The 26114-nt window shown below is 35.5% G+C and overlaps 1 protein-coding gene across 5 annotated transcripts in view; it reads right to left on the minus strand.

The window, feature by feature from the left end:
• CCSER1 (coiled-coil serine rich protein 1) overlaps positions 1–26114 on the minus strand; it is an 855904-nt gene that overhangs the window by 270481 nt on the left and 559309 nt on the right. The window lies entirely within an intron of this gene.

Genomic DNA, 26114 nt, shown 5'->3' on the forward strand with positions numbered 1-26114 from the left:
CTTTCACTAGAGCACTATCTTTGGGCATTTTCTTCTCACTGTGTGTGTATGCTCAGCCACAGCCTCTATGTACACAATACATACACATCCGTGGCCTATATTACTCTATGCCTATATTACTTCTAACTCTCTAATACAAATACTTAATCTAGACACATGTACCTTCCAAGCCTCAACTCATAAATAAAACTATTTACTGAGCATATACTGAGCATTGTCCCATAGACATTCCAGGGTAACATTCGTCTCATCATTTTCCTCTACCTGAAAACTTGACTTCTACTTACTTCTCACATGTTTCTATTTCCTAAAATAAGCAGGAAGCCATCCTATACTCTTAGTTTTTACTCACTCTGGCCAAATCTGATACCAAAGTCTTTAATCTCTATTTCCTTGATATTTCTTAGATGCACTCTTCTCTATCTTCATTGACTTACTCAAGGTGTCCATTGTTTCTTTCTGGCTTAATGCAGTGAATTTCTGAACCGATTTTTCTATCACCTTCCCTATCTGCTAGAGATATTTTCCTAAATGGCAATAAATTACATCCCTTCTTATTTAATAGCTAATCACCTCTTTCAGGAAAATAAAGAAGTCAAACACTCTTTAGCATAGTATATAGTGCCTTTCGTTGTCTGCTACTTGCTTATTTCTGGAGCTTCAAAGTTTTTCATTTCCAACTTTCTTAGAACCATTGATCATTCCTACAGAACTGAAATACAAAATGTTTTATGTATCCTGCTTTACCCATACACAGGTCTGGACTATAAAGTCTTCTACACATGGCACCTCTCTATTCCCCACAATATCTTGTGCTTTTAGAGACATTTCAAACATTGCTCCTTATTCCACTAGAAAGCTTCCCCTTGTTGGCTAAGACACCCCTTGAGAGTAAGGGCATGTTCCATAGCATCTAAAACATATGTCATTTCATGCAATATTAATACTTCCAGCGTTGTTTGCTTGTTCCCCAGCCTCATTGGGCTTTTTGCCTCCTCCACTTCATCAGATAGGCTATTTCATGAGCACCAAACACTGTAACTGATGTGCAATTACTCAAATACACATTTCCTTTCCATAAAATTACCAAATAAGAAATGTTTACATTAGGGGAATTCCCATTTCTTCTGAATCCGTTAACCTTATCTGAACTGACAAGGAGGAAAACAGCTAATGGCTTAGAAAAAATAGTACTTGTTCATTCTGGTTTTCATGATGTTAATAATTTGTACTTCCTCTAAACTAAGTAATAAACAAATGTATGATTTGAATTGACTAATATCTCCTTTCATCTGCTTGCAACCAGCTTGCCTGGGAGATGCTCATTACCTCTGTACCTTTCCTTTTGCACTATGCCTATTTCTTCCCTAAATCACAGGTTTTCATGGATAGAGTTTACACACATTGTTTTTAATACATATTTTAACAGATTTTAAATATTAACGAAAAGATGGCTTAGCTTGCCTCACAGCACAAAGGTAAAAACAGCAAACTTAAGAGGAAGGTAAGAGAATAATCAAGCTTCTTAGAATCAGAGATGTAGAATCAAATTCGTGGTACTTCAACTAAGTAGTCCTGTGACTGTGCTAGTAACTTTTCTGTGGAGGTTGAAGATAACATCAGATGATAAACTACCTGATGGCAAAAACTGCATTGTATTAGTACTTATGTTCCCAAAGTCTTGCATAAGATCTCACTTAAGAAAAAGAACTCTCAACATAAAATAAAATGTTGTCACGAGTGAATTCTCCAGGAGACAAATACTGAGGTGTGGTTAAGGTTTATTTATAATAAAAGGTCCATTAGAGAGTAAACCCACATAAAAAGAAAAGAAGAATCAGACTTGGCTAGGGAGGAAGTTGGACCAAGACCCATACCTGACAAACCTCTGCCATCTAAACGAAGAGGTCCAGAGCCAAGGTTGCCTGTTAGAGGAATCCTGTGTTGAGAGAATGTAGGCAGGCTCTTGTACCACTCCCTGTTCAGTCACTGGGGGCTCATGAAGGAGAACTAAATGTCCCCACAACTATATGGTCAACTAATCTTCAACAAAGCAGGAAAGTGTATCCAATGGAAAAAGTCTTTTCAACAAATGGTGTTCGGAAAACTGGACAGCAACTTGCAGAAGAATGAAACTGGACCAATTTCTTACACCATACACAAAAGTAAATTCAAAATGGATGAAAGACCTAAATGTGAGATAGGAAACCATCAAAATCCTAGAGGACAATACAGGCAGCAACCTCTTTGGCCTCAGTCACAGCAACTTCTTACTAGACATGTTGCCAAAGGCAAGGGAAACAAGCAAAAGTGAACTACTGGAACGTCATCAAGATAAAACCTTCTGCACAGCAGAGGAAACAATCAATGAAACTAAAAGGCAGCCTATGGAACAGGAGAAGATATCTGCAAACAACATATCTGACAAAGGGTTAGTATCCAAAATCTATAAAGAACCTACCAAACTCAACATCCATAAAACAAATAATCCAGTGAAGAAATGGGCAGAAGACATGAATAGACATTTGTCCAAAGAAGACATCCAGATGGCTAACAGACACATGAAAAGATGCTCCACATCACTCATCATCAGGGAGATACAAATCAAAACCATGATGAGATACCACCTCATACCTATCAGAATTGTTAAAAGTAACAACACAAGAAACAAGAAATGCTGGCGAGGATGTGGATAAAGGGGAGCTCTCTTACACTCTTGATGAGAATGCAAACTGGTACAGCCACTCTGGTAAACAGTAGAGAGGTTCCTCAGAAAGCTAAACAGAACTACTCTACGACCCAGCAGTTGTACTACTAGGTATTTACCTAAAGGATACAAAAATACTACTTCGAACAGGCACATGCACACCAATATTTATAGCAGCATTATCAACAGTAGCCAAATTATGGAAACAGTCCAAATGTCCATCAATTCATGAATGATTAAAAAAGAAGTGGTGCATATATTCAATGGAAGATTACTAAGCCATCAAAAAGAATGAAATGTTGTTATTTGCAATGACATGGATAGAGCTAGAATGTATTTTGCTAAGCAAAATAAGTCAGTCAGGGAAAGACAATACCATATGATTTCACTTACATGTGGAATTTAAGAAACAAAACAGATGAATATGGGGGACAGAAAAAAAAGAGAAGCAAACATAAGAGATTTGTAACGATGGAGAACAAACTGAGGATTGATGAACAGGAGAGGGTGGGCATGGGCTAAATGGGTGATGGGTTAAAAAGGGTACTTGTGTTGAGCACTGGGTGCTATCTATAGGAGAATAATCACTAAATTCTACTCCTTGAAACCAATATTACACTATATGTTAACTAACTAGAATTTCAATAAAAATTTGGAGAAAAATAAAAAGAGAGAACTAGATCTCAGCTGCTGTTACTCATTCATTGTCTCAGGTCATCCAGAGATGAGACTGACTTCAGCTAGAGAGCTGAGGCAGGCCCTAAAGGCAGGAGCTAACAGCCAGAGGCAGTCAGCTAACTGTAGGATTTGCACTTACTTCAGGAAGTGGTCCTTTACTGAAAGAGGATCTGGGCATCTGCCTGAATCTACTACAATTGTATTTTTTTTGTAGATTAATTATCAGTAATATTTTTGTATATTAATTGTTTTATTAATTAATTTAAAATGGAAGATTTGTCAATATTGTGACTAATAGAATTGCAGAAAAAAATGGTTTTCCAAAAAAATGCTCACTTTATATAATTCTCAGATGTTTTTTCCCCCTGGGAAACTTTTTCAAGAAGTTCACAATCTCAGAGCTTTAAATCAGATAGGTGATAATATATCATTTGCATTTACTTATGGAATAACACATTAAATATTTATCATATGTTATCAGAAGCCAACTTTTATAAAAGCCTTCACTATGAATGACTGTGCAAATGAATCTTAGTTATCTAGACTTTCATTCTTATTTGTTATATATACATGTGCCAATAGTCACATAAGTATTTGCTTAACAAACAAAATAAAAAGTCCTTGAACACACCTACTCTTAGGGGAAAACTAATAGCAATATTTCCTCAATATTCTCACTGTATTTGCAAATTTGTGGAATGTATTTGGCAGGATGATCTACTGAGTTAGAAATCATATTGATTGTAGAATTAGCTGGATTTTAATATTCTTGATTTTTCAAAAGAGGTTATTTCATTAACCTGTAGGCTAATGTAACCAGTTTAAGCTTGTGCTTATTTAAATGTATATTTCTCATTCATAAACTATATGCTTTAATAATTATGACATATTCTGTTTCTCATTCAAGCATAATTAATTTTTAGGACTATAATTCAATTCCATTATTTCTAAATTCAGTAATTATTTATAAATGTGAAACTCATAGTGTGGTAGATTAAAGATGGCTACAAATCATTTTTTTTACTATTCCTACTGAAAGATGGAGGCCAATGCCCTCTCCTTGGATCTGGACTGGTTTTGTTGTTTGACCAATGAATACTGCTGAATTAAGTCCACATGACTTTCAAGACTAGATAAGGTCAGCTTCCAGGACTGCTCAGTTAGAATGCTCCTTTGTCAGGTTATTTCCTTGCAGAAAGAAACTAACCTAGCCATGCTAAAAAGTAAAAACACATGTACTTCTGTTAACAGCCCCCTATCAGCTTCAAAAAGACACCCAGCTTTAATTGCCAGCCATCAGAGTGAGCCATCTTGCACATCTAGCCCAGCGGAGTCTTCAGGTGACTGAAGCTCACAACCAATTGTCTAACTTAAATTACTCCCAAATTCCTCACTTGCAAAATCATAAAAAAATAAGATTATCATTTTAAGCCATTAATTTTTGGATGATTTGTTATAGATACCACAAGCACATGTGGATAAACTCTGAATTAGAATTAGAATTAGAATAAATTATGGCTCATTATAGTTGTATAAAAATGTATGCAGCTAATTTTGAAATATTTTGTGATTTAATTTATGATTTTTGTGATTTAAAGTTATAGTTTAAATAGTGTAATTTTCACATAGCTCATTTTATGCATGAAATGAACATTTATGTCATCATTGCATAAGTTACTAGAGAATCAGACATATAGATATAAAAACAGCTTACAAATTATCTTATTCTTGTACTTTTATATGATAAATTTGGAAAGTCACAGCCAGATACATAGATATTTGGGTAATTTGTCCCAAATTCAGTTAGCCGACTCTAGTACCATACATCCTATAATTTATTTTTGCCTAGAATTAGAATCAACTCATTGTTTTAGACTATTGTATAAATTAAGTACCAAAAAATAAAAGGCAAGTAGAATCTGTAAATCACTTTGAAAATGATCTTATGCTAAAATTATAAATATAGATTTAAAAAATCACATAATTTCTAACTCATAAACCTCACATAATTCCTCAAGTAAAATCATTAATGTAATTCTTGGCTACTAGTTACAAAAACACGTCAAAATTCGTATTGAATCATCATGACTCTTTCTATTTATAGACCTCTGGTCTTCTCTCTGAAGGGCTTTATGATTTACAACTTATTTCCTAATTCTTATAAATAAAAAGGTCAAAAGATTTTTTAAAAAATAAAGGAAACAGACAACTCTATCAGAGTAAAAAGGGACAAAATGCTATGAGTAAGTGGAAAAAGAGAAGAAATAAATAGGAATATGGTAGGAGCCAACAGCAGGGTAGAGGTTAGAAAACACAAAAATGTGTAATAACCAACAATGTATTTTGCAGCTCTACCAAAATAACTGACCTCAAATGATTCTTATGTTTTTTTAAAGGATTTTAAATCATTTTTTAAAATTAATTAATTGGGGGGGGGGAGTGTGTGTGTGTGTGTGTGTGCGTGTGTGTGCGTGCCCATTCACGGGGGGGGGGGGCAGAGAGGGAGAGAGAGAGAATCCCAAGTAGGCTCCTTGCTGTCAGCACAGAGCCTCATATAGGTCCTGAACCCACAAGCTGTGAGACCATGACCTTAGCTGAAATCCAGAGTCAGACACTAACCGACTGAGCCACCCAAGTGCCCCTGATTCTTGGGTTAACTGAGTTCTAAAGCAGCATACTACCTGTAATATCTGAATAACTAGTGAAATAAAGCAGTGTAGGTACATAATCATCTAAACAGGACCATAAGAGGAACTGTTTTTAAATACTGAAAACAAAGTGAGGTGACCAACTCTTGGTTTCAGCTCAAGTCATGATCTCACAGTTTGAGTTCAGGCCCACATCAGGCTCTGTGCTGGGAGCATGGAGCCTACTTGGGATTCTCTCTCTCCCTCTCTCTCTGCCCCTCCCCTGCTCATGCTGTGTCCATCTCCCTCTAATAAACAAACAAATAAATAAAGCCAATAAAAACATCACTCTAATTTTTTATTATTTAGTTTAAAATATACCAAAACATTGGTTTGTGAGCATAAGTCATTCCAGAAACAATCTTATAATCTAAAGCACTTTGAAGCAAATTTCAAGAACCATTGGCTCAGTTGTGATCATGTGACATTTAGTGTCATGTACTACTCGTATTGTAAGACGTTGCTCGTTTATCAAGTAAAAATTTATTAGGAATGTTGGCTTGTCGTGCAGAACACTCACCAAACAAGTTACTTGAAATCTAAGGTTTTACCATAATTGAAAAAAATCATAAATCATTTCGGTATCAGTAATTGCTAAATGATGAAAAAGTTTGTTTTTACATTCAATTGAAAAGATTCTAGATTTGACTTTATACAGTCACTTAAGAGATGAACTAACATTTCATTGATTTATAGTGTTTTTTTCCTAAATATTGTTTTCATAGAAATATAAAAATAGAAAAGGCATAGTAGGTGTTCAAAGTGAATATCTTAGAAATGTATTTTTTAACATATACAAATCAGGAAACAGCATTATCCATTGACACAGTGGTATATTGGCTGTGATTTTCAAGCAATCAAAGAAAAGGCTCCTTGGATATTGGCATAATCTTTTCATTTGGAAGTCTACTCTTAGGAAATCTTAAGATTTCCTAATGATCTTTATCACTCAAAAGATAATGATGACTATATCTGATATTTGTATAGGGGCTTTATAACTTGTAAAACACTTTAATTTACAGAATTTCTTTTTGCTATCAGAATATTTCTTGACCAGTTATTGGACAAAAATCATACATTTCTATGATAAGTAAGGGCTTTAGGCATAAAAATGAAGCAGAAAAAGCAATTGCAGCAAAGGTCAAACAAAAGGAAACCATTAATAATAATACTAAGACCCTTAAGCTGTGCTCAATAACCTCTCAACAAAATTCATTGTAATCCTACATTTTTTGGAATCCTTAAAAAATTAGACTCACTGAGAAATGTGCTGAGATGTTAAAATAGTTCTATGAGACAATGGGCTTGTCATTTCTAAGTTCTTAATAGTCCTATTAGGTTCACTTTCTTGCATTAATTACAGCCCATTGACAAGTCCTTGAGACAGGCAGAGTGGCCTTCCTCTAGGAACTCAGCTGCCTCCAGGATGAGACTTTGCTAAGGGCAAAAGGCAATCTTAGCTTAACATTATCCCAACCTTCCAGGATTCTGTAAGTCTACTTTAACATACAAAAATTCCTTTGGAAACCCCCTTTATCTCTACCAGCCAAATATATGTTAGCAATCATCCTCCAAGCATATGGCCCACTAATATACATCTGAATGGTCTCCTGACTAAAGTTTTATTAAACAATAATAAATTATCTTTTCCTAACAATCTAGCCTCCTCAAGGTCCTGGAAACCTTGCTTCAAAAATTGCTTACAGACTTAAGCTACCCTCACCCCCTCCCAACTTAAAAGTATATAATCGGGGCACCTGGGTGGCTCAGTGGGTTGAGTGTCTGACTTCGGCTCAGGTCATGATCTCATGGTTCCTGAGTTTGAGCCCCACATTGGGCTCTGTGCCAACTGCTCGGAGCCTGGAGCCTGCTTCAGATTCTGTCTCCCTCTCTCTCTCTGCCCCTCCTCCACTCACCCTCTGTCTTTCTCTGTCTCTCAAAAATAAATAAACATTAAAAAATTTTTTTTAAGTATATAATCAGTCACCAGTGAAATCCTAGTGCAGCTCTTTCACCCATGATTCCTGTCCCTGTGCTTTAATAAAACCACTTTTTGCAACAAAAACATCTCAAGAATTCTTTCTTGACCATTTGGTCTGAACCCCAACATTTCCACATTAATGATCCTTATAAAAACTATTCAAAGTTTTCACTATTTGCTATTTGTTTCATCCAGGAAATTTTTGATTAAAAGTAAAATTAAAAACAAACATTTGTGTTTCATTTTCTAAAGACTTCTTAAAGTGATTGTATTTTGTAGGCATAAAGATTAAAAAAAAAGTTTCCTAACATCATAGAATAAGTTAGTAGGCATGACCAATTAGTTTCCTGATCTGCTAAATCCGTGGATTTCATCAAAATCAATTATGAACTATACTTAAGACATAAATAAATGTCTTATAAACTCATCAGCAATCATCTTCTCAAAAAAGAAAGCCAACAAGTGGTAAAGTAATATTAATTTATATTGCCCCATTGAACTTGCTTGATACAAAATTCTTGGGGGAAAAATATCCTTAGGAGATCTTAAGATTTTCTGATATCAGCATTTTTTTCCCTCACATAAGACAGACATAATTGTTACATTATACCTGTATTTTTTAAATAAGGTAGGTGATTGTGACCCTTCCCACAATGTAGACTTTACAAGAAAGAAAACTGAAATGGGTTAGAAATATGCTGTTAAACATTCCTGCTATGAAGTCACACTTGCTTCCTTTTCATGTTTTAAATAAGAAATAGGGAACCTCTTATCCCTGAACATCCTGAATGAAGTAAGAGAATTACGTTTGAACACAACTATAAGATTAGTTTCTGAGAAGGAAAAGTAATCAAAGACAGCAAACACATGCCATTCCCCACCTAGAAGTGTCTAACAAAGTTGTGTTATTTTTGTTTTGTTTAAATGCTATCCTGACCCAGTTTTAAGGCTTTGGTTAGAGGACATTTAGTTAGATACCCTTCTTGAACAACTAATTAAGTCCATATTCCAAATACTTCTCTTATTGGGCCCTCACATTTCAGGGTCATTACATACCAGCCCTACCGAATGAGGTACCAGGTAACTAGGGATAGCCTCTGGGGCCTCTTTCCCCAGAGTTCTTGAAATTATTGAAATTAACCAATCCTCAGAGAGCCCTAGACATCTAGCTAACCCCATGCTGTTTGCCATACATAAATTGGCCCCTACAGCTGAAGTTTGCTGTTACTCTGCAGCCTGAGGGCAACTTCCTGAATGGTCCTGTTTAGAGGCCTTCTCTCCTTGGGAAGTGTAAGTAATGGAGATCTGCATTTCAGGAGTGTCAGTGTGTGGTGTCTCTCCATTAAAAGAATCTTTAAATCTCATAAAACACAGTGCCTGCAGGGCATGCTGCAGGTAGTGGGCACCATTCTGCCATTCTCCCAGGACAAAGGAACTGAGCCAGCTCCTGGGCCCTGGTCATTTATATGCCCTTCAGACAGAGAGGAAGGGCAGTGGGAATAAAATCAATATATTATATCCTGCTTTATAGAGTGCTGAATTGTGACAATAATGAAGAATACAGAATAACTAATGTTTTAGGATGTTTTTCAAGGATTCTAGCAGACTTGTAGAAGTCTGGGGAGGAGAAAAAGCAGAAAGCTAGGAATTGTGCATAATGTGACTCAATTTAAGCAGTGGTTTCAGGCAGTCTGGGAGGTCAGGAAATTAAGTTGCAAAAAAGCAATGAATATTAGCTGATGCTACAGATCACAGCTACAAAATATAAATCTGTATTGGACAGTAAAGAAAGGAAATAAGGTCATGCTTTGTTCTTTTTTAGAGCACTAATGGATAGCAACAGCATACACAGTGGTATCTTCAAATACTCATTATATGTACATTGTAAAACAGGAATCTTTGAAGATGGCATATACATGAATTTGGAATAAGTAGCTTTTCAATTTATGAAATAGATATACTTTTGAATGCCTGCTTATGTAGTGAATGTCTGAATACTGTGCCCAACTATATAATTAACTTCCATGATAAAACAAAAATTTTGGCTTTAAGATTCTATAAATTAAAGTTAAGAGGACTGAGAAGTTTTAGGTTATCATTAAACAACACTAAACTATCTTAAGAACTATTATCTAATAAAGGGAAAAAAAAAAACTATCAATCGAACAGTGTTTTTCCTGTTACCTGTTGCTATCTCTCTTTCAGTATAGAGAAGATCGTATTTGAGTGTTGTGTCACAGTTTAGCTGTGTGACCTGGCACAAATCAATTACTGATAACAAAACTACAATTAGTTGAAATTCTGAAATAATCCCAAATGTTTTGCATACATCATCAGTGGATACTCACCTTTTTACCAGGAAGGTGGTATTAAGCACATTTTTCAAGGTCTTAGCAATTTCCTATACCATAGAACTAAAAAACAATGACCAAAATAAATCCAAGCCTGCATTAACACAAAACCACTGTATCTCAGTAGTAGTATGCACTACTTTGGAGAGCTTCAATTTTCTTCATAAAAGGAGGTTCATGGTATGCATTTTTTCCCACAATGATCATCCAAGTACGTATAAGGGAAACAGCCACAATTAGGCATAGTAGGTAGACTGTCTAAAACAGCACCCCCAAATTTGTCCTGCTCTTATCTCTAGGATCTATGAATATGGTATCACTCAGGTGGTTATTATGTTCAATAGTACAATTGACCTTAAAATAGGGAAATGATCTGGGTGGGCCCAGTCATATGAAGCAGAAGTCGGATATATTTCAAGCGTGGTAAGGATTTGACTCACTATGTTTTGATAATTGAAAGGGCTGTGTGAGAAGGGATATCAGAAGGAGATGAGAGAAACAGCCAGCAAAGAAATGGAACCTCAAACCTTCAATGTCAAGGAAGTGAATTCTTCCAAAATCAGGGATGGACTGGAAAGACCTCCTAAGCTCCTGATTAGAACAGCTGAATGAGACCTTAATTTCAGCTTTGTGAGAGTCTGATAAAAGACTTGTGTTTTTTTTTTTAAGTCAGCAAGTTACATACACAAATACAGAGACTAAGGTAATAGAATTAGAGAAACCTTTCTTGAGAAAAAAAAAAATATCTAACCAGAATCTCAATGTTCAGAAGAATTAGTAAATGATTAAAGAAATGGAAACATTTTCCAAGTAAATGCAGGACCATGGGAATTTCTGGAGTCAAAGGAAACCACTGCAAGAACTCAGGGAACAAGTATTTCAATACAATAGTGTGGAGAGATATACATTAGCAAGAAGATACAAATGAGGACCAAATCACAAAAGACATTTGTGCCATAATAATAAGTTGTTTTATTCAGAAGGCTTTAATGTATCAATAAAGAATTTTCATCCATGGAATGGTATGATCAGATTTACTTTTATGCAGCTTACAGTAAGTACACTATGGAGGATGTGCTGGATGAGACCAAGACCAGAGATAGGAGGCTGATTTAATAATCTGGGAAAGAAACTATTAGTACTTAAACTAAGATGTGGGGAGCAACTGGGTGGTTCAGTCAGTTAAGCACTGAACTTCAGTTCAGGTCATGATCTCACTGTTCATGACTAAGTGCCCATCAGCCCCTCTGCTGTCAGCACAGAGCCCGCTTTGGATCCTCTGTCTCCCTCTCTCTGCTCCTTCCCTGATCATTCACTCTATCTTTCTCTAAATAAATAAATAAATAAATAAATAAATAAGCTAAAAATAAATAACTAAAATGGGTCTGTGGGAGTAGATTTGACAGCTTTTTAGAAGGTGGGCTCTACCAGATATGGGTGGCATAGGAGGGGAAAATGAGAGAAGAAAGAGTAAAGAATGATATAAAGTATCTGGCAGGTCTAATGGGGTTCACCCTTACGTTCACCGCAAGTGCCATTCACTCCTGTTGAGAGCAAATCTAATTTGAGGTGGAAGAATTTCAGATGAAGAAAATATAATGAGTTTAGTTTTAATGTCCCTTGTAATAGCCAACTGAAGAAATATAGTATGAACTATTGATGTAGGAAGGTACATCTTCTACCTTCAGAAGAAAGGTATCTGGTCAGGGAGTGAAGATTTGGGAATCACTGGAATATTGATGTAGTGGAAAATCAACAGCTGAAAGATGAAAAGAAGTAACTTTGGGAAACAAACAACCAAACAAACAAAACCTGAAAATGAACAGGTTGAAAACAAGAACAGCATGGTGCCACGATAGCCACGGCAGGGACTAACTTTAAGAAAGAGAGTGAGATCAATGGCGTTAGGTGCAACAGAGATAAAGTAAAGGAAGGGCTTATCAAAAAGTAAGTCGTTATTGACTTTAACAAAGCAGTTCCACGTGATGTGTTAGAAGCAGAATTCAGATTACAGTGGCTCAGAAGTTAACTGAAGATGTAGGAGAAGTAAGGAATTACCAACTATATAGTTTTCAAAATATAACCTCATTCCAAGAAATGAGGAATAGTAGCTAATAGGATTGAGATGGTGTGTGTGTGTGTGCGTGTGTGTGTGGGTGTGTGCATGTGTGTGTGTGCATGTGTGTGTGATGGAAAAGCTTCAACAGGTTTAAAGACTGATGAAAATGATTCAGTAAGCAAGGAGAAGTTAAAAATACAAGAGTAAGAAGGAATAATTAAGGGAAGGAAGTCCTTCAAGTGTTAAGAAATGAGATTCACTACATAGAAGGAGGTATGAGCTTCCCATAGGCAGAGAAGAATCCATGAACATAAGGAAATGAAATAATCTTTTGTTGATAGTGCTTCAATGATAAAGGATTCTCTTTCTAAACAACTTTATGCAACACACTGCTAAGGATTGAATGTGTCCCCTCAAAATTCATATGTTGAAGTACTAATGCCTAGTACCTCAGAACGTGACCTTGTATGGAAATGGAGTCACTGCAGATGTAACTGGTTAAGATCAGAAAATACTAGAATAGGGTAAGACCCTACTCCAACATGACTGACGTCTATAAAAAGGAGGAACTTGGACACAGAGATGCGTACAAGGAGAACACCACGTAAAGACTGGAGTTATGTTGTCACAAACCAAGGAACTACTAGAAGCTACGAGAGAGAGACCTGGAACAGATCCTTCCCTAGCAACTTCAAGGAAAATACAGCCTTGCTGACACTTTGGTCTCAGAATTCTAGCTTTCAGAACTGAGATAATACATTTCTGTTGTTTGAGCTATTCAGTTAGTGGTACTTTGTTACAGTAACCCTAAGAAATCAACACATAGACATAACGTAGTTTTCAATTGCTACACCTTCTTACAGATTATATAAAAGTAATTGAGTTTATATATAATTTTTTTAATAATTAACCAATGAGCAAATAGAAGGAAGTAGGAAAGGATGGAACAAAGAGAGTACATAAATCATGACCTTTCTCTACCATGTCTCTTAACTTCAAAGTTCTCCAAATGCTCACTTTTATTTCTAACATACGATAGTATTTGAAATGGAGGGGCGGTTAGCATATCTAATATAACAGGAGTTCTTTGTTCCTTCAGGTTATGAACATAAAGTACTCTTATCTTTGCATATTTAGTCACTGCTTGATTTCTGAGCAAGTGTAGAGGTGTAGATGTCTATTAAGTCTGTATCTGTAGCAGGAGTTCTGCCATCAGTCACACTCAATCATTCAAGTGAACAGCAGGGCTTATTGTTATGGACTTTTAGGCAGAACACTAGGGAGACACCACCACATAATTAGGAGGCACCACCACATTCTGGCAACTTGACACTGATCAAAATGTCTTAGACAAGTTAGTCTCATCAAAGTCAAATTTGCTTTGACCGCTAATCAGTATGAGATGAAGCTCGTGGAGATACAATTGTTCAAATTCCTTTTCACATATAATAAAAATTTGGTAAGAATAATACCATCTACAGTCATCAAGGAAAACATAAATAAATGCCTCAATATCCACACCCCATCCTCATTCCATCCAAGCCCTGCTAGTTGAAAAGAAAAAAAAAAAAAAGAAGAAAGAAAAAAGACAACTCTGACAACTAAAAATTAGTGGCCAAACCACAGATACGTATCATTATAATGTCAAAATATATAAGGCAACCGTAAGTATGCAACAATGAAAGAATTGTTATTATATGATGGTAAACCTACCCAATGAAATAATGCAATTTTGAAAAAGGATGGTTGCACAGTCTATATGGTAACAAGAAAAAAACATTTCTAAATTTAAACCTAAATTTTAAATTACACCTAAATATTTATTCAAAGATACTTAGCAATCACATAACCTGCTGAGTCTACAGCACATGCGGTATGTTCAAAAGAAAATATTCCAAAAAAAAGGAAATTCCAAACAGCCAGAGATTTTCATTTGCATACCACGAACATAATTACTAGAACGCATAGTTCACACAATAATTTTTACTATTGCACTAATCTCTTCCATCGGTTTCCCTGATGCACTTTAGCAGTTCTCCCATGTGTCCTACCACCCTTGCTTAAGGCCATGCGTCCTTCTTCCAGCCCTGCTTCCCTTCTGCTTCTGATAAAACGCTTGAGAATATACCTGATAAGGAACTCCCCCATCAGAGGGTAAAGAGGAAAAGAACTTAAGTAAAGACCCAAATTATTTTTAATGAATACAGAAAAAGGTAACTTTTGGAAAAAAATTATATAAATACTCTCCCCCAGCCTCACAAACTTAAAACTACGTGAATATTTATTTACTAGACACCAAAAACATGGAGTAAAAAGACATGCTGTCTTTGAATCCTTTTGATTCCAAGTCCTCTTTACACATAAGAAAGCAATAAAAGTTTTGTTAATTAAGCCTAAGACAGTATACAAAAGCTGTTCAAAAAGATGTTATTGTAAATCTATTAAAATGTTAAGATTGTAAAGAAAATAAATGGCAACTTATGAAAGTGTACAACTTTAACATACAGTTTTAAATGGCATTGGATGGAGATTTATTTAGAAAGCAATATATTTAAAGGTGAACGGTACTTTATTTCTGTCAATAATTGTCAAGTTATTTTGCTTGAGCACAGAAATTGTAGTTGTAATTCATGAGGTCTTTATTCTGCCCTTGTCACATTGAGAGATTTGCACTTTAATGGTATTATACTATCTTGAAAGTAATAGACCTTGCTGTTCACTTTGACTATGAATTTAAATATGATTTCTGTCCGTCTGTCGCTACTTTAATTTTGTCCAGCTGTGCAATACCTAATATTCTAAGAAGAGAGCCAGTCAAGTCACAGCATTATAACATAATAGTAAAAAAAGGCCCGGAAAGAAAAGAAAACCTGTATTTTAAAGAAATGCAATAGCAAAGTACACAGGTAGCAAACCAGATAGGTAGTTTTCAACAGCAGGTAAATGAAGACTTTACCTAAATCATGTAGGGAGCATATAAAAGATTTATAATCTCTTGCTCCCCCAGTTTTACCCCTTCAGGTTATGAGACCCAATTGCAGGTGGGAGTTGGAATCCATCTTTTTTTCCCCCCCATTTTTCTAAGCTTACTCTTTGGAACACATTGCTGTTGAAAATCAGTTGAAAAAGGAAAGCTTATTAGAATATGTAAAAAAAAGCATATGCATTTACGACAACAGGTTTAATTTTGTTTCTTGTAATCACAGTGTGCCATTAATTGTCCTTATCTGACAAACACTTTCCATTACCCAGGATGATGGGGGAAAATATAGGTTTTCTATGAATTACTCAGAGTTAGTTTTATATAAAATCATAAGCAATATGGGAAGGGTTAGAGACTTGTTCACTGATATTCAAAATACTGGTATAAGAGAAAAGCCCTCTAAATTGCAGTAACTTTCAGCTTATATTTTCTCTATTAGTTCTGTCAGTCTTTAAACTGGATTAAGTTTCCACCTTCTCTAAAGCAAACGTAACAACAAACAACAACATACTTTGTGATTCCTAACTTCTATCCCTGACTTGCTCCTCCTTTGATTAATGAGATTCTTCGAAGAGCAACTACACTTATACGATCAATACCCTCATTTGCAATTTAGCCACCATGAATAAATAACTAATAATTGTTCAATCTCCCTGCCTCTGAAAACTAGTTTCCACTCTAGTCACTTAATTAAAATTGCTCTCATCAGTGTTAAGTAAAAACCTTTTTTTCAGTCCTCAGCCTGATCTATGCTTTAGAGTTGCAATACGAAATCCCTTCTTTAAAATATCTTTCTCTTGGATTTCTGCACATTTTCTCCTTGGATACTTTTCAAACTCTTTAATAGTTTTTCCTTTCACTTTGCTCTTTAAAAGTTAATACTTCAAAGGTACCTATCTGAAGACCTCACCCATCTCCCCTTAAATGCTTTACCTCAACAATTTACCGTATTGGCAATACATGTAATTTAATACTTTCCGATTTATCAGCCAAACCTCCTCCCAAATCTTCTGAAATATTGCGTCAAATTTCTAACTCCTTCCTGGAGGTTTGCCGCTTGTTTTGTTCCAGGTACGTCAGACTTGAACTTTCACATCTACAGTTTTCACCCCACAGGCAACATATAATTTCTCCTACAATTCTGGTCTCAATTAATATCACCTCTCCTATAACTTGATCAAGAAACTTGATTCCTCCTTGACTTCTTTTAACACTTTGTTAACTCCATATATTTCTGGAATGGGTTTTGATGAGATCCACTGAAATTCTTTTTTGTTTTTTGTTTTCTTTCCTCCAGAGGTAAGAGATTTTTCTTTCCTTGTGTTCTTTTAAGGTTTTTCTCTCTGTCTTTGACTTTCTGCAGCTTCAATATGGTCTGTATAGGTATAGATTTCTTATAATTCTTGCTTGGAATTCTCAAGCTTCATGGGTCTGTGGTTTGATGCCTGACATTCATTTTGAAAAGGTTTTAAACATTCCTTCTGCTCCATTTTCTTCTTCTTCTTCTATTACTCCAATTATGCACATGTTATACAATGAAACTATCTCAGAGTTATCAGATATTGTTATTTTGTTTCCGATCCTTTCTCTTTTTGTTTCATTTGGCATATCTTCAAGCTGACTGATTCCTTCCTCAGCAGTGTCTAATCCACTAATGAGCCAAGCAAAGGCATTTTTCATTTATGTCAATTTCTAGCATTTCATTTTGATTTTCTTAGTTATCATTTCTTTGCTTACATTGCCCATTTGTTCTTGCATGGTATTTATTTATTTATTTTTCCACTAAAGCCCTTAAGATATTAATTAAAATTATTTTAAATTGCCTATGTGATAATTTCATAATCTGCGTTAGTGTGACTTAAGTTCTGCTGCTTGCTTTGTTCCTTCTTCTTCTGTTCCTTCTTCTTTTTCCCTTTTAGCATGCCTTGTAATTGTTTTGAAAGCTGGAGGTGACATATAGGGTAATAATAAGTGAGGTAAATAGTGTGAGTTTTTATGGTAATCTTGCTAAAAGTTGGCTGTGTTTAATATTTCCTATAGCTGTAGGTCCCAGAGGCCTCAAATTCCTTGACTGTCCTTACTTGTGTCTCCTCTGTTGTCTACTCCAATTGCTAACCTATGAACACCTTCTAATAGAGTCTAGGCTTCGCAGTTCTTTCAGCTAAAATCCACTGTATACTGGAACTCTGTGTAGGTAATTATAAGGAGTTGGGGGGGGGAATATTTTATTATCTTATGATTAAATATCAGTCTTTTAGAGACCTGTGTCTCTGGGATGATTGTGACCTTCACCAATCTGTTTTAGCTTTATTCTCCCTCCTCAGGTGAGACAGCAAGGGTAGAGAGGGATGGAATTGGTTAAGTATACTTCACTCTCTCTGGGGACATAAAGTTTTGCCTGGAGGACATGTCTTTGTTATGGAAATTTCCTTGAGCATATTTCAAAGAGTTACTTTTCTGCCTCTCTGCCAAAACACAAGGGACTTTTATTTGGGTTCCTCACCATGAGAACCTGATGGAAATTTTAGAGGTAAGATTCATTCAAGTGTGCATCCTCTCTTAAGAATGTGGCCCCCAGGAGTTTCTGACTGTGGGGCTAGTCTACACATAGCTTCCAGCAATTCATCAAAATTACCATTTAAGTGTCCCTACCAGTATATGGCTTTAGTGGCTTCTGTTCCATGTTAATTGATTTCCAGCAGTGATTCTCTATATTTGCCTGGGGTGGTAATTTGCTCTGTGGCCTTGTGTCTTAGTTCTTTGATAAGCCCAAGAAAAGTTGTTGATTTTCAGTTCCTTCAGTTTTCTTTGCTGTTGTAAAAACCAGAAGTGATGACTCCCAAACTCTTTTCCTGTTGGAACTGAAACCAGAAGTCTCTACCCATGACTTATCTTCTCACATTCCAAAAACAACGGACTCCAACATTTCTTTAATTCATTCCCTTTCTTCATTTCCATTCCCATCACCATTGCTTTAATTCAGACCTTTATGTCTGGTTAGAATTCTTCTTGTGTCTCAGAACTGCTCTCCTTGCCTTTGTTTCAACACAAAGGAAGAGAACCTTAATTGAGTTTTTTTTTTTTTATGTATATTTATCTCCCTAATATACGTAAGCTCTCTTGAGAGGATAGAAACCGTATTTTATCTTTGCACATCACAAATCATCTAGCCCAGTGGCTTTCACAGAGGAGTTTTGTAAATATCAATTAAATGAATGGACGGATGGGCAAAGCATCTACTATCCTATGCACTGTTAGTGCTGTTTTAGTAGAAAAAATTAGGCTGAAATTTGAAGTTAAAATTGATTTTGATTTTCTTAGATTAGCCCAGAAATTCTTTAAGAGAAGATATTTTGCCCACAAATATATTCCATTAATGATGCCAGTAGCTGCCTCCTGGTGGTATTCTAATTAACAATTCAATGAAGGCAGGACAGGAAATGTGCTGTATAATCAGGACTCTGGAGATATATATATTTAATCCTAGACAATTCATCCCTTAATGCTCAAGAAAGCATTTATCAGGAAATAATTTTACTGCTTTTCGCAGCATTAAAGCCATCTAGGAGAACACTTTATAATAGGAATGTTCTTTCTCTTACTTTTTCTTTGCCATATCTGGCATTTAACACACTGCTTTGGTTTTCACCATTCTTTTCAATATGATTTCAAGTTTTTTGTAAGGCACATCACAATCATTATTCTATCTTTCATAAGTAAATTGAAATAGAAAATAGAAATAGAAAAGATAAGTGACTTGCTCAAGGCAAACACAAAAGTTATCAAAAGAGCTAAAACAAAACACTGTCAAATATTTTAATAACAAAACCCACAAATTCATACTTACAATAGCTATAGAAAACTGAGAAAAGTGGTCATTTTTATTTTTCCTGATGTCTAAAGTCAAGATTGCCTAACACATAAATATATTATTTTTAATGAACACAGAAAATAATTCTACAAAACCCCTATTGTTTTTAGCCTCATATGGAAAGCAAACAGTTTAGTTTTATTATTAGAGAAATTCAGAAAAAAAACTCATCTAACTTTAACTTCTAAAATAAGGGAAGACTGCCGGGGTGCCTCGGTGGTTCATTCAGTTGAGTGTCCGACTTTGGCTCAGCTCATGATCTTGCAGTTCATGGGTGGGTTTGAGCATCCCCCAGCATTGGGCTCTGTGCTGACAGCTCAGAGCCTGGAGCCTGCTTCAGATTCCTGTCCCCCTTTCTCTTTGCTCCTCCCTTGTTCACACTCTGTCTCTTTCTTTCAAAAATAAATAAATATTAATTTTTTTAATAAAAAATAAAATAAAAATGAAAAGAGGGAAGACTGCCTACTTAATTCCATGTGCATTATAGCATAATTTCATTAGATGTGATTTTATAGAAACCCTATGAATTAGGTAATATTACTGAGATTTTACAGGAGAGCAGAGTGGCTCAGAGAAACCCCCACAACCAAGATTGCACAGTCACACATACATCACAAAGGAGGTTTCCACACTACATGTTTGCTGAATGACTAATTTCTGAGTTGAGGTTAACACCTGGTTCTATAGATAATAAACAGTGTTATGAGGAATACTCTTTCTATTCAAGATTCCAAGAGTTCAGGATCTCTTGATGTTCACACATATTTAGAAAGAGTGATACTTCAGTGAATTGAGGTTACCCTTATAAAGTATTTCAATGCATAACAAGGGAGTGTTCCTGGGCAAAGAACCTTCTTTATCATCTGTCTTGCTTATAGAAACTCCATAAGTTCAACATTATTTTAGGAGAATCACTTGAATGAATTATCAGCAACATGTAGAAACCTACTCTCCTTTAACACTTTTCCTTTAAGATACAGGCTGAAAAACTCCTTCCTCCATTGCCCTCATTTTCAATAAATCAAGTACTGGGGATAATCCAAGTCTCTTTAACACTGGGTCCCCATTTGACATTGGTCAGGGAAAGTTTTTAGATTTCTCTAGAGCATACAACCTGCCAGTACAATAAAAACAAATGACTATATTTGTACTTCTAGTATCTCAGTATTTTGCTTGAATTATGAAGAACAAGGGAATGGAGGTTCTTAGACTTTATTTTGACAAGTTTTTAGTTGGGATATGACATTTAGTAGACGTATAACATATGCATAAAGCTAGAAGAATGGTTGGCAATATAAAGGGAGAGGATAAAGCTGTAAGAGAGTCAGTGAGGATGCCAATTAGGAGTCTACTACAATGCTACAGGAAAGGGATAACAGCATATCTAACTGAATTGGTAATAGTGGACCTGAATTACAAATTTGTCCTAAGTCTTCTAAGAAAATGCTCAACTACAATCGGAAGCAGTTTTTACCAAGTATTAATGCACTTGATTCTAAAAATACGTAATTGCAGCGGCACCTGGGTGGATCAGTCTGGTAAGCATCTGACTTCACCTCAGATCAGGACCTCATGGCTCATGATTTCAAGCCCTGCATCTGGCTCTGTGCTGACAGCTCAGAGCCTGGAGCCTACTTTGGATTCTGGCTCTCCCTCTCTCTGCCCCTCCCCTACTCATGCTCTGTCTCTCTCTCAAAAATGAATAAACATTTTAAAAATACACAATTGCAAATTAATTCACTGGGGTTTAATAATTTCAAAACTCAACCAAGAACTTCTAACCCTGTATCTTAAGGGAACAGGAATCTTGAAGAATGCAGGGCTCCCTCTAGCTTACATATGGTATCCCACATGAAGTTCACCAGTTTCCTTGCAGAAGAGTGCTACCTCTCCAAATCTAAGAGAGAATATAGGAAACAATATGTAATCCCTGGGGTGTTGGTTTTGGAAATAACATGTGTTTTGTTTTGTTTTATTTTGTTTTGTTTTAATTTGTGTGTTGGTTTGGTTTCTGTTTCTACAAGAATGAGTTCAAAAAATATACTGGTATTGAATGGAGAACTTGATTACAATAAATTTTGCTTCTTAGATATTTTTATAGCAAGGCTTATTTAAAATCTTCCAGCAAGAGATAACATGTATCCCTGCACTCATGCACATCCTACTTTCAAACTAATCTTCTACAATGTATTTTTCAAATGCTTGAATTGTGTTTCTTTCTATTGGGGAACTTATGAATACAGAGATACAATATAAATCTTCCTATCATAGTCTTCCAATTGTCAGTAGTGTGTAAAATACAGATTCAACAAATTAACTTTTGTTAGACCTGAATTTTCTACTTCCAACAGTAGCAACTTTAAGCAGAACAGTGTTCAAGATAATATGAGTTGTACTATTATTAGGCAAAAAAACGATGCTTATATTTTAGAGAAAACTATATGAAAATAGTCTAATAAATGTATTCAATTATGAGATAGTGGACTGTCTTCCTTTTTTCAGCCAAGATATTAAACTAAAAGAATAAGAAAATGTTTAAAGGAAAGGAGAATTACTACTAAAAGAAGCAGTTAACATTTATTTTGCTTTAATTGCATATCAGGCACTTTGGATACACCGTCTCATTTAAACCTTCCAATAACACTGAGCTAGGAACTTGTATTTTGCGATTAAACATTGAGAAACTAATGCTTTAAATGTCTAAATCATGTACTCAGTCTTCTAGAACTAACCTCTAATAGTGTTAGGGTGTTTGGCTCCAAGGTCTTGATATTTTAGTATGTTGCTATAAAACATCTGTAATATGCCCAACAGTCTTGGGTGTTTTAAACACATTTTAGTTAGCACAACAATTCTAATGAGAAGATATTAATATCTATGTTGACCAGAGAAGAAAACTGAAACTCAGAGAGGCTTAAATACATCTTACAATGCCACACACTTAAGTAGTGGACAAAGATAAGCAATGGAGTTTTCACTTGAACCTATCCATTTTGATATCAAAGCAACTATCCTGGCTCCAGATTGTGCAAGATGAATACCAGAAACACTGACAAATTAGCAGGAGAAAACTCAGTATGGGAGGGGGGTTAGGAAGGGCTGGGAGAGAGGTCTTAGAGCTCAACAGGTTATGTGTACAGGTACTTTTAAAGGTGTCTATTACAGGAGAGATTTATTGATTGATTAACCCATTCATAGTGTTTTCAGCACATACTTTTTAAGTGCCTACCATGTGCCAGACACTGAGAAGATAGTGTTCAAAGAAATAAGCTTCCAGGGGCGCCTGGGTGGCTCAGTCGGTTAAGCGGCCGACTTTGGCTCAGGTCATGATCTCGCGGTCCGTGAGTTCGAGCCCCGCGTCAGGCTCTGTGCTGACAGCTCAGAGCCTGGAGCCTGTTTCAGATTCTGTGCCTCCCTCTCTCTGACCCTTCCCCGTTCATGCTCTGTCTCTCTCTGTCTCAAAAATAAATAAACGTTAAAAAAAAAATTAAAAAAAAAAAAAAAGAAATAAGCTTCCAGTTGAGAACCCAGAGGATTAAGTAAACCAAGGCTTATGGGGGAGGGGGGGCAAGATGAAGAAAATGAAGAAATAGAAATACGTGAGGTACTCAGTTAATACCTAAAATGAAAATTAAAAGCCTTTGTCATTTACTACCTGTTTGACCTTTTGGAAACTTCTTAACATCTTAGTACTTCAGTTTCCTCACACAAAAAATGAGAAAAATATTGGTGCTTAATTTATATGGTTGCTGTAAACGATAAAATGAGCGGTGAAGAGTAATGTGTGTTAATACATATAAATCATTTAAAGGATTGCCTGACTTCTAAGTACTCAATAAATATTAGTATTAGGCACTTGATAAATGCTGGACGTTATGGCGATGAGTCGTGCTTCCTAGTAACATTAAAGCACATTCCCAAAGTTTACTCATGGTACAGCTAGCTCTTAACAGGTCTTACTAATCAGATCTACTAACTAGAGCAAGTCTTTTTCAAACACAGCACTTCTGTTCAAAACACGGTCAACTGGAGCTCTGATTTTCCTAAAATTCTTACTTAGTTTTCTATGATCTTCAAGATACCTTTCAAGAAATTCACTTCTCTTAGTAAGACTGACACACGACATTCTTCTGCTCAGCAGCATGTCTCTTGTGCCTTAGAAACTATAGGGAGATCCACCAGCTTTGTCAAAAATATGAGTGCTGGAGGGGCGCCTGGGTGGCTCAGTCGGTTAAGTGTCCAACTTCAGCTCAGGTCATGATCTCACGGTCTGTGAGTTCGAGCCCCGCGTCGGGCCCTGTGCTGACAGCTCAGAGCCTGGAGCCTGCTTCCGATTCTGTGTCTCCCTCTCTCTCTGACCCTCCCCCATTCATGCTCTGTCTCTCTCTGTCTCAAAAATAAATAAACGTTAAAAAAAAAAATTAAAAAAAAAATATGAGTGCTGGAAAAATGTTAAGGACATATAACAGAAAACCTATCTCCTTGATATCGGAAAAATTGAACTGGGATTAAAAAGGGAAATTGTTTTACTTCACACAGTACAATATTTTAAAATGTATTAAAAGTTACTTAAAACACATGTACTATAAGTAGCACTTTTGACACTTTAGAATGCACTGCTCTAGCTTAATCCCCACATTTTACACATGAATGTACCAAATTAGATGCTGTGTAAATTACTTTCTCAAGACCATGATGCTAGATAATGGAGGAATCTGTACCAAAAGCCCTTCTTCTGATTGTTGTTCAAGCATGGAACCAATTCATCATCACATACAGTGGCAACTGGCCACCACAGTTATAGGTAATCCCAGACTGGAGACAATTTACTCAGGATAGGTTCACTACACCTGTACCTACAAAGGTCAAGCTTTAAAACATCTGTTTTATGAAGGAACATAGAAAATCCAACCTCAACTTTTCTAAAAAAAATATGAAATATTAGCTAAAAATTTGTAAATGAAAATAATTTTAAATGTTAATTCCATAAATTAAAATGTGCCTATTTCCCAGTAACCCATTACACACATTCCATATTAATTTTGAGATGTATATGTCTCTATTTAACTTCTTAAGGCAGAAATTCACATGTGTATCATAGTAGCGATGAGCTTCAGAATGGAAACTGCTAGATTTTTAAAACACCAAATTATAATGAAAATAGAATAAATCACACTCTACTCAAAAATATATTTTCTTATTATTCACATTTGTAGTTCAGAAATTGTCTGTCCATGTGCTACATTTCACAACCTTATCTCTTTGACAGTAAAGTTATTTCCAGAACAATAGGTCTACATTGCCAAACTATTTGTAACTGAACAGAATAATAATTCTTATGTTGTTTCATTGGGCACCTCATACATTTGGATAAGAGTTAATAAAAAAATTATTATTATGTTTTGACATTTTGAGCAGACACTCTACCTCTCTCTGGAGAGGAAGCAGGCTGTGTTTTTATCACTTGATCTCAAGTACTAAATTCATCATTCTCATGTGATCTCTAGAAAAAAATATGGAGTAGGTTCATTCAATTTTAGTCTTCAAGGTGCTGAAGAGTTATTATTAAACAATGAATCATTTTTCTTTTGTTAAATCAATTATAGGAGAACTCAAATAGAAAAGGATCTTGCCAATAAGTAATCCAGGCAGTGTTTAGATGGTATACATTTCATTTAATGCACTGATCAGCAATTTGTAATTTTTAACTTAAATCCACAAAGCCTTCTTTGATTCTGTAATAGGTGTACATTTTTTCTGGCTGAGACTTTTACTCTTACATACTCCTATCAATGGACTTTTCTGAATAAGAGTGTTTGAGATTAATGAGCTTATTATAATTCATTAGAAAGTGGTATGTGGATGACTGCCTACTTTAATTAGTTTTATTACTGTAGGAAATTGTTTCATATGCCAGGCTCATCACCAAGCACGCCTGGAAAACATTAGAGCAGTAATCAGACTTGATATGAGGTACCTTTCATTAGGCAGTATGGCTAATGGCACTTATAATGAACAAGGAGGGCATTAAAAAGACGGACATGACAACATCTAGCAAAAAGGAATTTATCAGGTAAACTATTTTTGTGAAGCAGAATGCAAAGTATACTACTTCAAAATACTGCTGTGGCATACAGGGTGCAAGATTCATAATTACAGCAAAAGATTTAAGTATCTCGGATTCCTCTAACAAATCTCAGTGCAAATTTTCTATGATTCATATATTATCATGAAAATGTTAGTAATCAGATCTAGTCACAAAGTAAGCCTTCAGATGATATTTCTTAACCATCACCACCTATAGGAATAATACACCTATCACTTGGATCAAATAAAAAAAAATCAAGTCACAATCTGAAAGAAGCAAATCTACACCAACCATGAGATCATGACCTAGGCTGAAATCAAGTCAGACACTTAACTGATTGGGCTACCCAGGCACTCCCAAAAATATTCTTTTTTTTTTTTTTTTAATGTTCTAAAAAATGTTATACCTATTTTCAAAACTAACCTTATAAACACTTCACATTTAAGATTTTGGCCTTATATAAATATTAGAAGTTACACCTTATAAACTAACTAGAACATAAAGAAAATACTATTCACCCCTATGTGGTCTCTCTCCTAAAGTATTTATACCATTCATAATCTACTAACTTTTATTTTACCATATCTTGTTAGGTAGTGTTTAGGAAGCACAACTCTCATCTCACCGATCAAGAAATGAACGTTATTACGTTTTTACATATATTGAGAGAATGTCAAAGTTTCTGACGATCCAATCTAACCTTTAATTT

This window comes from Panthera tigris, chromosome B1 (assembly GCF_018350195.1).
Source record: "Panthera tigris isolate Pti1 chromosome B1, P.tigris_Pti1_mat1.1, whole genome shotgun sequence".
NCBI lineage: Eukaryota > Metazoa > Chordata > Mammalia > Carnivora > Felidae > Panthera > Panthera tigris.